The following is a 14838-nucleotide window of genomic DNA, read 5'->3' as shown; positions in this document are numbered from 1 at the left end:
TCATCCAACCTGTCCTTAAAAACCTCCAGGGATGGGGCATCAACAACCTCCCTGGGCAACCCATTCCAGTTCCTCACCACCCTTATAGTGAAGAATTTCTTCCTAATATCTAACCTAAATCTCCCCTCTCTCAGTTTAAAACCATTGCCCCTTGTCCTATCACTATCTTCCCTGATGAAAAGCCCCTCCCCAGCTTTCCTGTAGCCCCTTCAGGTACTGGAAGGTGCTATAAGGTCTCCCCGGAGCCTTCTCTTCTCCAGGCTGAACAGCCCCAGCTCTCTCAGCCTGTCTTCACAGCAGACAGCAGTTTATACCTGCATAGATTACTCTGATAAAACTCAGATGACACGGGAGTAGCTACGGACTTGCAGACTGGTATAAGGTGACCCTGAACCGCGCAGCTGGGCGGACGACCCGGCTCCTGCTCCGGCAGCCGGATGCAGCAGCAGCCCGAGGGCAGCTGCCCACACACCCGCCTGTCCCCCGCCCCGGCTCGCCCCGGAGGCTCCGCGGCCGGGGGAGCAGGCAGCCCCCGCGGGGGGCGGCAGCACCCACCGGCAGCCGGGCGCGGCGAGCAGCGCTCCCTCTGCCGCGGGGGCTGGGGGGAGGCGGCGGCCCGCGGGGCAGAAGGCTTTGCGGGTCTGGCACGCCGACATCTTCCCGTCCGCTGCTCGCAGGGACTTGTTTTTACCCCTCGTTTCCGCCGGCGGGGCCGAGCAGGCTCCCGCTGCTGGGGGGCGGCGACCCCGGCCCAGCCCGGGCGGGGCGGCCTGGGCAGCGGGGCTGCGCGGGACGAGCCCAGCGCAGCTGAGGCGGGAGGGCTGCAGCCAGCCAAGTCAGAATCGGGGTCTTTTTTTGTGTGTGTTGTTCGTTCTGTGTTTCTCAAGGCAGGTGTGTTTTTTTTCCTCTCCCTCTCCCCTGTAATTCACTTTCTGTTACCCTGAGCCTCTCCCTCCAAACCTGCTGCCTCTGTATGGCTTCCCGAGGGAGCCTCCTGTCCTGCCTCATCCTGCTTCTGCCCGGATTTCGGGAGGAGGATGGGTGGCCTCAGAGGGACACGGGCGCTTTCGTGGTCCTTAAGCTGCTCGGCAGGGACCAGCTGGGTATACTGCCAGACTCAGGGGACTTGGGCTGCTTGGAGAGCTGCTTTTGTTTTTATTAAAGCTGATCCTGTTAGTGGGAAACAAAATGCATGTGCTGAAGAGCAGAGCAGGGAGCAAACCCAAAGGCAGCCCCCCCAGACATCAGCCTCCCCCACCGGGACGGGACCGCGAGGGCCTCTCCCGCATCCCCCGTTTCCTGCACTTGCGGGAGCGGGCACTGTTGGCTCCCGAGCCAATTCTGTTGTTCTCAGGATATTAATAGTACCCTAAAACATTGCTCAGCACTTACACGTATCTCTTGGTGAATATTAATTAAGCCTCAACACTGATTGGAGGCGCCGGCATTGCTTCCCTGCTGGATACGAGCGGGAGGCGGCTCGGGGCCATTGCAAAGGCTGCGGATGGCAGGCAGGGCTTGCCAGGGTGGGGGGATCAGCTGCAATCCCCACCATCTGCCCTACCAGGCTGTCTCCTTGCAAGGGCTCCCAGCCACCACATCACATGTAAATGTCTATAACTGAGCCACATCTCCACAAAGGGCAGTTTTAACCTTTCTTCAGTGGTCCAATGTGCTGCTGATCCTGCAGTGCTAGATAGAACAAGGAGTGATTGGCAACCACTGTTTTGTGCTCCCATGCCCAGGTTAGTTTTCCCCCTGCAGGCCACGGCCACACAAAGGGAATCAGGAGGGGCCAGCTTCCGATTTCTGAGAAGAGCCTCTCTCCCTCTCCCTGAGCCCTGAGCAGAAGGAGGCTCTGAAAAATTCAAAATTAGTTTTTAAAAAGTGTTTATTTGCCTGCCTATGTATCCATTCATCCACCCATCCATCCATTCACTCATCTACCCATTCACCCATCCACTTATCTGTAAATCTCTCTCTCCCTTGCTACTCCTTCAGTTTCTTCCCCATGTTGGTGGGGCTTTTTTGGGCAAGACCTTGTTTCTGTTACTGCCAGAGTAGGCAGCGCTGTGGTTTTCAGCTTGCACATCACTCCTTGTTCCTAAGGATCCTGGGGGTAGGAGAGGGGTAATCCTGACTGGCCACGTCCCACGCCCTGGATACGTCTCAGCTGCAAAAGATGCTGTTAGAGAGAGGGAATGCATCCCTTGTCCAGCCATGGAGGGAAGCTCCAAGCATGGATTTAATAAGGAAAACACTTTTGGTTTAAGAATAAGGTTTTCCTGTAGCAGCTGTGAAGGAGAACAAAAAAAGCTTAATGTCTTTTAAGGTGGAGTTCAAGATCTTAATGAGCTGGGTCATACAACTTGCTTTCTTACACTGCTGCAGGGGCTGGATGGGATGACCTGGAAGGTCCCCTCCAAAATGTTTCCTTATTAGAATGATTCTGACAAAGACAAATAACTTTCTTTTATTAATTTTATTTTTATTTTCTCTAAACTGAATAAATTTGAGAGAGCTTTTAGCTTTCTCTTTGCATTTCATATAGCCTCTTCTTGCAAGAAGAAATGGGATGAACACAAAGTCCCACTGACAAGATGTTGAATTGCCATGATGTGGGGAGCTTTCCAGGGAAAGAACAACTGTATTATGCAGAAATAGCTGAATACAGCCTGGAAAGGCCCAACAATGAATCACACATTTGAAGAAATACAACAGTCACAGAGGATGAATTTTAAATGCTCACTGCTCTATTTTGGACAGTGACAAATTAAGGCCCATACAAAAGCAGGTGTGGCTCATGAAGAAGCCCTCTGAGGGCAATTAAAAATGGGAAACAATCTGGTAAGTGTGCAGATGTGACAGCTAGAGCAGCTTAAGAAATTAATACAAAGGAGGAGGGTGGAGGAGTTAACAGTGTAGGAGCTGAGACAGATGAAACAGGATCTGCTCTCCAGATAGGGATGCACCGCTGTGGGTGAAGTGCCTCATTGTGGGATGGCAAAGCTGTGACAGCCACTAGTCCTCAAGAGCGGCTGCCCTGTGCCTGCCACAGATGGGTTGAAAATGAACCCCTCAAAGGACCCCACAACCTGCAGGGGCTGCTGCCCCTTGTGTCCCACAACTTCCCCTCCTGTCTGGGAGAGACACGTGTTCGGGGATGTCTGAAGCCAATGGTGTAGGCACCTCAGAAAAAGCTGTTGACATTGAATACTGTGCTCACTTTTGAGCCCCTCACTACAAGAAAGACCTTGAGGTGCTGGACTGTGTCCAAAGAAGGGCAACCAAGCTGGTGAAGAGTCTAGAGCACAAGTCCTATGAGAAGCAGCTGAGGGAACTGGGGCTGTTTAGTCTGGAGAGTAGGCTGAGGGAAGACCTTGCCACTCTCTATCTGAAAGGAGGCTGGAGCAAGAGGGTGGTCAGTCTCTCCTCCCAAGTAACAGGAACAAGAGGAAATTACCTCAAGTTGTGCCAGGGGAGGTTTGGATTGGCTATTAGGAAAAAATTCTTCACTGAAAGGATTGTCAAACAGGGGAGCTGGCTGCCCAGGGAGGTGGTTGAGTCACCATCCCTGAAGGTATTAAAAAAACAGGTAGATGTGGTGCTTACATACATGGTTTAGTGCTGGCCTTGATGGTACTAGGTTAACAGTAGAACTTGGTGATCTTAAAGATGTTTTCCAACCAAAATGATTCTATGATTCTATGGCAGTGATTGCTAGAGATTACTTGTTTGGTTTTTCTCCCCCCTTGTCCACAGCGAAGGATTGCTAACATTAAGCTTCAATGTATGATAGTCCTGCTGGGAAGCTGAACATGACAGAGTTTCATTCAAAGCTACTGCTAGCATGGGAGAGTGGACAAGGTCTTTACCAGTTTCAACCTCTAAATAAAAAGAAAAAAATTATAGTGATGAACTGCTTCGCCCCTCACCTGTTTCTGTGGAGTTGACTATTTAAGATATTTCTTTCTTGAAAAAAAAACCCTTATTTTCATTGGCCCTATTTTCAGCACAGCATTGATGAAGCATGGAAAGTTTTTATGTGAAGGGAATTCTCTTTTTGTGTCCACTGCGCGCGCGCACACACACACACACACACACACGCCTTGCTGTTTGTCACCAGCATGTCAGTGACAGCCCTAACAGTGCCATCCAAGCCAGCATGCCAAATGATGAAGCAGGTGGGCAGCTCCACCATGGGGAAAGGCCTTGCACAGTTCCTTCATGCTTGAGCAGAGGTAGTCACTGCAGCACACAGGCCCTGTTGCCTAACAGCTTTCATATAAAAAAATGCATCCTAAGACTGAATAATTTCCCTTTTAATGAGCTCGGCATCCAGGCCCTCAGCCAGAGAGGAGGGCCCCAGCTGGCCAGTAACAAATCTGGCCCCAAAAAGCAGTCTTTGCCAAAAATCCTGCAAGGGTGGGAAGAAGAAGACGACAAGAAAGGGCCATGAATGCAGCCCAAGGCTGTACTGAGCACACAAACAGCAGCAGCAGGGCAGAGACAGTCTCAGCCTGCGCTTTTCTTCTGTTTGAATAGGCTAATTTGGAGATGGCAGTAGGTAACCAAAGAGAAGATGTAAGATGAATCTTTTATAATGGTCTGAGACTGTTCTGCACCCCCTTCCAGTTCCCTCTGACAACCATGGCTAGAAACAGATGCCTCTATGTGACTTTTAAAAGGTTTCAAATACCACCGTGGTAAATAGAGCCAGCGCCAAAACTTCCCTGCTTCTGAAAAGCAGCATGGGGAGAAGGAATTGCTTGTTGCTTATCCATCTCCCTCTTGTAATCTGTTGTGTCTGGAGGCTACTGCCACATGCAAACATCTGGGATGCATCATGGACCTTCTCCTGCTGGAGAGAAGAGATGTTTTTTTGGACACAAACTAGGCTCAGAGGCATTCCACAGTCCTTGCAAAGGAACAAACAGCAAGTTACTGCACGTACAATAGGAATGGAGGGAAACAAGGGAGAAGTTTTTATTCCAAGGCAAATGTGAGAGCCTTCAGGGTGTGCAAAACCTTCACAAGCAGAAACCTCCCACACAAACAGGGAAGGCAGAAGGCTGATGAGCTGAGACAAGCAATTATCACTTGGATTTCAGGGGGCTGCCTGAGCAGAACAGAATACCACCAAGAGTGCTGAGCACCTCACCAGTGTTGCAAGCTGTGGCTAGTTCCTACCTCAAGGGTGAAGGACAGCAAGTCATTCTTCAAGCTATAAATTAACTAGGATTAAGGAAGTCCATTGCAATAGGGCAGCAAAGAGGAGCACCTGTGGCAGGGCCTGCTGCGATCTCTCTCAATCCCTTCCTGATTGGGAATCCCTCAATCCCAGGGATTTTTCCAGTATGCAACTCTGCCTGCAAATGGGCACCTCCCAGGGTATCCAGCCCTGGCTTCCAGTGGCAGTGCTGCACCCATGCTCCTGGCTGGGCATCACTCAGGGACAGCACATCCTTACAGCACAACTACAGACACATGCCAGAATAATCCAGTATCGACTGCCCTTTATTCTAGGTCCATACAAACTACCACAAAGGCAGATACATGTAGTTCCCCACCTCAGCTGGCTTTTGAGAGCCCAGGATCCTTCAAACTCCATGTAACGTGAAGATTTTTTTCTTCTGTCATCAGCTGACATTTTTCTTCTCCAACTCCTGGTCCCAACAGGGACTCCTCTGCTAGTGAAGTACACTGAAGTTCCTTTTTTCAGCCTGACACATGGGACAAACTCCATCACTTTGCTTTGTCTTGAGACTGAAGTTGGTGATCTTGACTGACTGGACATGATGATTAGTTAGTCTTGCTACTAATTCGGTGTCAAACCTGCAGCTTCCTCCTCAGCAACATCCCAAGCAGCACATTTTTAGAAAGACAAACAGTTCTGAAATCTGCAATGGTCTATATATTTTAAGGCAATAGTCTTTTATTAGTTTCTGATTCAAGGAAAGTCCACTCATCTGCAGACGAATGCTTTAAATGCAGCAAAAAAAATTTTTTCAAAAGTGTTTCTCATTCTGTAAAGCTTTAGTCTTCTGGGATTTTTTTTTTTTTTTTTACTGCCATCTTAAAAAATAACTGGCTTTCTCATTTTGTTTTTTTCTGTACATACTGTGAACTGGTGAACTTGTTATCTGCTGTCTAACAGCAAATCATGAGAAATACTGTCCTTCCATACTGGGTTACAGGTAATAACAAAACTGTAACAGGTGAAGGGTCCACATTAAGGAGGAAAAATGGATATATCAGCTGCCTTAGGTCCACTGGCAACTACTTACAAATAAAACACTACAGTCAGAAGAAGAACTGCTTTCTTCAGAAGTAAGTAGGAAGTAGAAGACGGGATGCAAGTACCACCTGTGCACAGGAGCCAAGGCATGGAGCAGCAGCAACACAGCTGAGGAGCTGTTTTGGTTTCCTCTGCTACTCTGAGGGCTGGCCGTGTCCTTCCCCTTCAAGGACCAAGGCAGGCAGCCTGGGCTCTGATCAGGGTCCCTCTGGGAGCTTTACATCTCTGTTCCTTGGGCTGGGCACCAGGGTGGCCTCGTGCATTTGCACCACAATGGACAAAGTGGCCCCTGTCCCTCTCCTCCTCGTGATGCCTCCCCTGACTGATGCTTCTGCTGCATACCTTGGCTGATGGTGAGACTTCTGCCTCAACCCACAGTTTCCTAGGAAACTTCAGGCAAGGTGGCTCAGCAGACCTTTAGAAGAGAGGAAAAAAGATTCTGCATTGTCCAAATTAAAAAAGAAAAAAAAAAGTGGTCACTGTTTTGCTGAGAAGCTCTATCAAGGCCATGCCTTGGATTGGGGTTATAGCTGGCCCAGTTGCAAGCATCAGAAAATCATCACCCACTTGTGTCCAGCAAATGCATGTCAAACAGCAGCAGCTGGGTGCTGAGTAAGACTTTTCTGGCAGGTTCACTTTGGGTCCCAGCCAGAGGCAAGTGCTAAGTGTGACAGAGAAAAGCCTCTCCCCTCATGGCCTCACCATGTTGGAGGCAAGTAGCAGCAAGAGGCTGGGGCACCATGGCTCACCTGGGAAGCAGGTCAGCATTCACCTGCAGTAGAGATTATGGCAAATGCCCTTCCCTGTTGTCCCTGCCACTGCCCACAACACTGAGGCACACCCAGGTCTGAGGTTTGCACTTGTGAGTCTTCAAGTTTGCAACGATGGCTGCTCCTGGCTGTCACTGCCCAGTGGTAGATGTGTAGTGGTGCGCATGTGGTGGAGACCACAGCCATGTAGCAATGGCAGGTTCCAGGTGCGTGGGACATGATTCTATGATTCTATGATTCTATGGGAGATGGTTTGCATTCAAATCCCTTCAGTATGCAAGCTGCCCTGCAAAATTACCTGCCTAGGTCTTTACTTCCCACAAACCTGGCTAATGGGACCCAGAAGGATGGTCACAGAGACAGGGCTGAGCTGGGTCTGTGAGGAGGAAGGTACCACCTGTGCATGTTTTGGATGGAACAGGTAGGCAGGGGGGGGAACACCCCAAAAGCTCAGCTTAGCCTAGGGAGACAGACCAGCGACCTCACCTTCCATTTATAGGCTGCTCTGAATTGTCCCCTCCAGAAGGTTTGCTTGCTTTCTTAACAACTGGGGTACCCAAGGAGCTTCACAGGCTCAAGTTAGACTTCGCCAATACAAAGACTACTGATAGGTATTACTGATAGGTAGTAGCACACAGACAAAGTGTAGTTAGTTTAAGAGATGTCACTTGCCAGGGCTTATTACCTACACAACTTCCAGACCAGAGCTGGCTCACAAGCTGCTTACCAGAGTGCAGGCAGAGCACACTCCTGGTGCTTGCACCCAGCAAAGCAGTGCTCCCCATGCTACTTGTGCAGCTTCCTGCCAGACTGACCCTCTATGGCACTTACTAGGCAAGCAGTCCAATTTTACCAGTGACAAGCAGAGGGACAAGAGGAGAGAGATGCAAAAAACTGATAACAAAAGGCTTCAGGTTTCCCTAAGAAAGACACGAAGAATGCAGGGTACATAACCATTTCAGTGTAGGCACAGACATGTACATGCTGGAAGATTTATTTACTGTGCTTGCTTACTTCCAAACAGCTGGCAGCAGAGGGTTAGGTTTTCAGTGCTTATTAGGATGTGAGATAAGAAAAAAAGGTTTTAAAAAAACATACTTGGGATTTCCCGTTCCCAGTCCCCATTCATCACTACTGTGTCAGCTGGGCTAAAAATACTTTGTTAAACCTGAGGATCCAAAGGCGAAGAAAGAAGTTGCTTACAAATGCAAGCTCAGCCATCTCAACACAAATCCACTGGCGGTTATCAAAATCCCAGGATCTCTGACTCTGCTACAAAACCTTTCTCCCTTCACATAGCAGCTGCAGTGAACACGAGTTCTGGAGCAGCGGGTTCCTTTCTTGCAGTTTAGGAAAGGCTAATACGACAGGGGTCATGCTCCCTGTAGCCATTCTGAGCATAGCTGGGTATTTTTAGAATTGCTTTTCTAAGCATTTACATGTGGCCTTGCTTGGTGCCCTGAGGAAGACAAATACGACCTGTTTTTCTAGCATTTTTTGAGGTTTGGGGTCTCCTCTTTGAGCCGTCAAAGCACAAAGATGCTTGGCAGCAAAGCATGCAGTCAAGAAGAGGAGCAGGAGTCAAAAGAAGGGAGGGAGAGAGAGGGAGAGGGAGAGGGTGAGGGGAAAGGGAGGGAAGAGGGGAAGGAAGGGGAGGGGAAAGGGAGAGGGCATGGCAAGGAAGGGAAGGGGCTAAAAGCGGGGGCATATTTACACTCATAAACTGTTTTTAAAATCACAAACTCGCAACAGCATGGCTTGAAGTTAAATGTTAACAGGCAGATGATCACCTTTTCTTCTCTGAGGTCTTTCTAATGAGCAGGAAGAGCAAAAGAGAAAGTAATGGAAAAGGCATTCAAGGGTTAGGATGACATTTTGAGAAGGGAGGGTGAAAAACGGGGCAGAGCACATCTCATGTCAAGTAATGCATGGGAAAAAAACCCAACCTGGAGAAGAATACAAGTCAAAAAGGAGCAGAAGGGGATTCTGAGTGATGGAAAAAAAAAACCAACAACAAACATAAAATGGAAGACAGACATTATAGAAAATAAGTTGAGAGGAAAAAAAAGACCCTAAAGTAACAGCTGAGAGGCTGGTGGAAAAAGGCAAAGCCTGGAGAGAAGGATAATTTTTAAAAAATACTATCTTATGGATGCAAGATATCTGTACATACAGAGCAATTGAAATCTGCTGTTTTGTCTCTGCTTTTAGCAGAAAGGCATGATCCAACAGCAAGAGAATAGTTCTTCAGCCAAGCAGTGGCCCTAGGCATTTTAAGTATGTTATAGACCACGTTTCACCAAAAAGATGTCACCTAAGATCTTCAATGTACCTGTCAGCAGAGTAAGTATAAAAATAATCCAAGCCAAGTTTCTAAGCACATTTTAAAGTGCAAGGTGTGATGGGTTTGGACAAGAGCAATTTCCTTCTAGGTGATGATCAGCTTCATCTAACTCCTGAAATATGAGTGATGAAACAGTGCTTGCAATCTTCTCCAGCAATACTCAAAAGGCCTTCAGAGTTTGATTCTGACCACTACCCATGGTTCACAATTGGCTCTCTTTGTGCAAGGCACTAGGTGAGACCTAACAAAATTTTGGTACTTTTTCCCCCCCTATAATTAAAAACCGTCCATTTCAAGGAGATGCATTACAAAGGGAGGAGAGGGATGAAGGGGAACCAGCAAAGACTACAAATAGTATGGCGGTAGTATGTGCCACTAGCAGGTGATGAGCCAAGGTGCTTATGACAGCACCTACTTCCAAAAGATGCTGCTTTGTTTCTAACGTAAATACTCACAGCCAACCTTGGCAAGAAGCAGTTCTCAATGTAAAGCTCTGGTAAGGCTCCTGGAGTCTAAAACTCCTCAAAACCCTCTTCCAGGTGGTGACAGAGTACAGTAAAATGCCACCTGCCTGTTACATTGTCTACTTGGGTCTTTCCAGTCAGCTGCTGTCACAATGTGGAAAAAAAGACAGAGTAACTTCGAAGAATTGCTAGAGCCCTTTCTCTTGGCTGTGTGCACCAGGTCCTCCTTTGGCTCATGAGGATGGAGAAGAGAGAAGAGGGACCTGACACCTGTTGCCCTTGGCATCAGGATGCCCTAAGGGACTTCTCATTTCCTGAAGCATCTCAGCTGGACACTTGTGCATTCGGTGGGGATCACACTCCCTCTGCACCGATCGCCTCCATGTCCGATCCAAACTAGGATGTCTCAAAATACCAAATTTTCTCCCTTGTGCCTACTTACTAGAATGGCTCACAGACCTTTTCTGAACCATTCACGAGCTCAGCAGGCTGTAATGGCTCTTGGTTTTCTGACATTTCTGGATTGTCCTGCAAGGTTTCCTAAGCGAGAGAAGGGAACAGCATGTTAAATGGAAATCTAAGTACTTTCTCTAAAAGCCACTGATGGGTGCAAAGAATCCACTTAAAACATATAACCAAATGTTATTTAATATCTTAAAAAGTAACACAATCCAAAATGGATATTTCACACAACACTACATAAACAACATGAACACAATATTACCATATGGAGGGACCTTCAAATATAGACTTACAAAAATCCCTGTCCTTTTTTTTTTTTTTTTCCCTTTAAATTATTATACTAAGCATGACAAGTAATCATCATTTACAATATGGTACACTGACACAATAAAAACCATGTTACAAATGTGCTGTTATAAATCAGTAACGTTAGGGAAGACATTTCATGAACTGTAATTATTTCATATGAAATACTATACAATATAAACAGAACATCCATCTTGGATGACCTTTACAGCAACCAGAGACCAAGTAATTTTTAATTTTATTTTTTTTTTCAGTGCAAACACATTTATACAAGGCAGTCTTGGCTGCAAAACTCCCTTCTAACACACAGTAAGTCCCACTTGCATTTATTAACTCATTTAAACTTAATGCAACAGCCACATTCAGTCACTCACAGAAAATTACCTGCAGAATTTCGATCCCTTTAAACCTAAGTCTCCTCCACATATAAAAGTAACATCTGTGCCAATTAGTCCAAGGGCCCTTTCATACTTCTGGGTGGGTATCCTTTGGATGGCTCTAACTGCTATGCAACATGAGGGCAGCATACCACAGGGAAAGCCACCCATCCGAGGTGGGAAACACTTGGTGGCTGTCACAGCATCCCAGCTGGGTGTTTCACTGGGGATTCAACCCAAGCTGCCCTTCCAGAGCCAGGGGCGTGCGTGTGGCTGCCTGCTCCTTCTCTGCATTTAGTGTCGCGGGCTGGGGGAAGGAACATGGAAACCCTCAGCTCAGAACTGAGCTTCAATGGAGTTAATGAGCCATTCCCATCTCCAGCAGATCTGCGGGAGATCAGGGGAGTTATGCCAGATTCACACCCGCGTAGCTGAAACCAAGGCTTAGAGCGCCGCTATAAAAGAAGTGTGACAGTCCCGTTTTCTTCTAGCACCAGCTTGGCTTTTGGTGGGTCTGCTGCAGGCTTCTCATGCAGCAATGATGCACTTTACTTATGCTGGGGGGAAGATTTTAGATATAGACTTTTTAAAAAGAATTTTGTAAAAAATAGAACTTTTGTCTTTAATACTGTACAGTTTTCTTCAGAAGAGCAAAGAGAATTGTAAACTGGGTGTGACACCAGATCAGGAGTGCTATTTGCTTTCTCAGCACAACAACTGGAACAATTGTGTTGGGAAAAGCTCTGTGAAATGTATTCAAAAAACAAATTTTTAATTAAAATAACTATTTCTAAAACCACCACTGGCAGTAATATGCCTGAAAACTTGGTTGATTTTAGCACTGCTAATCCAAGAGCCTCTGCAGGACCGCAAAGTAGTTTCTCTCTTACTTAAACATACTGAATGCATCAAAAAGAATAACTTGAGAGTATAAACATGAAACACTTTGGTTAACTATTAAACTTACTCCAATAACTTTAAGAAAGCAACTGGTTAATAAATTAGTCTGCAGCCTCTCAGCCTTTGCTTTTTTCCAATGTGCCTAAAATAAAAGTGGGGTCATAAAGCAGGGTCAGTGAACTCTCTCTGCCTCACAGGCTCACCAGGCTCAGCTGGTACCAAGTGCTTCAAGGCCCTTGGGCAAAAAGGCATGATTTAAGAGCAAAGTATTATCAGTGTTTATGATGGCCTCTGAATACTGGTTTGCTTGTTCTTTTTTCTAAAAAAAACTACTGCTGGAAAACACTTAGGCCATAGTTTTCATTAAAATCTTTGTTTTCCAATATACGTTGCTTTTTAAAGTTGGGTGAACATTTTTTCATGTGTAAAGGACATTTTACAGTGATGCAATCAGTCCAATGGCTAATGATTTCTTATAATTTTTAACTGAAATACTTAAAATGGCAAAATACACTCAACTGATGATTGTATATTCATTTGCATCAGAATAGTGGTACTAGTTTTACTGAAAGACTTGTTCATAAATCCAGATTTGTAAATAAATGTGATCTGCTTAGGTTCAACTGCCACTTTCTTCCTTTGGTTTTTGGCAAAATCTTCCTTTCTTTCTTCCCTCTTGAAAGGTGGCTTGTTGCAGCTGGCTACTTTTCAAAAGCCAGCTTCATTTTTCTTGGAAACTCGCCCACGTTCTTTGAACAATAGGCACATACCTCAAGTAGGGTCCCTAATACTGCTCCCAGCAAAGTCAATTAAAGGCTGCTAATAATTTCTATAGGAGCAAGTGTTTCAGATGCACATCACCTAGAGACAGAGTGCATCTCCTTAAAGGAAAAGCTGTTTTAACACCCTTGCCAGTTCAGAGAAACTATGACCTGATATGTTGACAAAGACAGAGGCAGAATAGGGCCCAAAGTATTTGAAGGCTGCCAAGAAAATACCCAGAGTGTCTTCTATTAAACCCCAAACCGTCAATGATATTTCAGACTGTAGATGTTTCTAATTTGCTAAATTACAAATACATTTTCAAGTTCTACCAGGCAGAAATTTTAGCAGTAACTGGCGAGAAGATGGAAGGTTTCAGCCTCCCTTTCGCTTTTATCCCAATTATGCAGCCTTGTCAAAGTGACTCATCTGAAAGCCAGATTTTTAATATTGTAGAAGGAAATTGTTGCAATGGAAACATGATGACTTCATACGCAAGCATTGACACACAAAAAAACACCATGACCTAACGCTTTGAAGTTTTTAACCTTGCTTTGTACAATACACTTTTCATGTTGCTGCATTTCATCAACTTCATGGAGGTAGTTATATGTGTAAAAAAAATTACCATAAAAGTAACATGTTGTATTATAATAATACATATTAAGTGTGCAAAATGCCGACAGATTTGTGTTGACCCTTTACAGTTGAACACAACACAGATTCAACCTAATCTAACTCTGTAAACCTTTAAATTGATACATTATAAGAATGACAGATAAGCAACCATGTAATACAAGGCTATGATATCATCAAAGGATTAGGGTGACATAAAGCACTCAAGCTCCACTCTCGTGGTTTTGTTACCAGAACCTCAAGATGGAATTTCCTTATATTCCATTGTTGATTCTAAATGGAAAAAAAAGATAAAATTAAAAAATAAAATAAAATTCAAAACTAGAACGTTTCTATTTGAAACTTCTGTTTACATTCCATATTCCAAGAGTCACATTAGTATTGGTACAATGCCATGTCAACATTAATATGACATTTATGTTATCTGTTGGTCTCTGGGAACTTTAGGAAATAACATACTATACAGTTTTTAGGTGTGTACTATCATATTTTGTTGAAATTATGTCTTCTGTACAACCAGCTGCCTGCATAAATTCTGATTAGTTTATGACAAACAAGTATTTCCCCCAAAGGTGAAATTTATTTTTGCTGTTCACATGTTAATACTGCCGTTAGCACTTCAGATCATCACTGTAAATTTTTTTATCGTTTTGACATTTTTATTTACTGAATTGATACATACTACTGATGTCAGAGCTCGTCTCAGAAACAAAATCACAGTCAGCCACTGCATAGTATATGACAATTCCCCACAAAAACTCTGACTCTACAGTTCGCATGGAATAAGTACGGCTGCAGTTACATACTCAATAATAAGATGCGTCATGCAAAGCATTATGTGGTAATTAGAGCACATCTTGGAAGGTATGATAAGGCAGAAGGCTAAAGGCCAAGTGACTTTGATAACCAACCAAAAGCACAATAATTTCCTTTATGTGCACTGAAAGGTCTTATTGCTCCTATGAAATGGAAATTATACACTGAAAACAAGGAAAACAGACCTGTGCATTGACTGAGTGCTCTTGATGGAATTGGACACTCACTGTGCCCAGAGTTAGAAAGCCGTTTTGTAAGTCAATGAACTATATCCAACTGTGTAACATAAGGCTGAATCTTCAGTAAAGACTTCTGATGACAATAAGGAACATGAGTGAAGTTCAAATGACTTTGTGTACAGAGTAATACATGTCACCAGAACTTGATGAAAATACTGGGTTTTAGTATGTACAGTTGGGTTTCCTACCTGTGTACTACAAGAGCTAGACAATATAAATGTCCCTTTTCTATGCAACAATTTGGGCTGCTGAACATTTTAGTATCTTTGTTATTCTTGCACCAATTTGTCTGTTATGATGAAATAAATTTGAAGTCAGTTTGCTACACTACCAGGCTGCATAAGTAACAGAACAGAATGTGACCCTATACCTAACAATTACTCTTGGAGTTTATCCTTAGAAGTGTCTCTACTATAATCAGTATAGTACTAATTACTTTGAATTAACAGTTTGGGGGAGAGCAA

The 14838-nt window shown here is 45.0% G+C and overlaps 1 protein-coding gene across 1 annotated transcript in view; it reads right to left on the bottom strand.

Moving 5' to 3' along the window:
• The window catches only part of STOX2 (storkhead box 2), a 174580-nt gene that overhangs the window by 19853 nt on the left and 139889 nt on the right, over window positions 1-14838 (bottom strand). The window lies entirely within an intron of this gene.

Source organism: Apus apus, chromosome 4 (genome assembly GCF_020740795.1).
Source record: "Apus apus isolate bApuApu2 chromosome 4, bApuApu2.pri.cur, whole genome shotgun sequence".
NCBI lineage: Eukaryota > Metazoa > Chordata > Aves > Apodiformes > Apodidae > Apus > Apus apus.
Note: the sequence above shows the minus strand (reverse complement) of the source record. Positions and strands in the feature narration are given on the sequence as shown.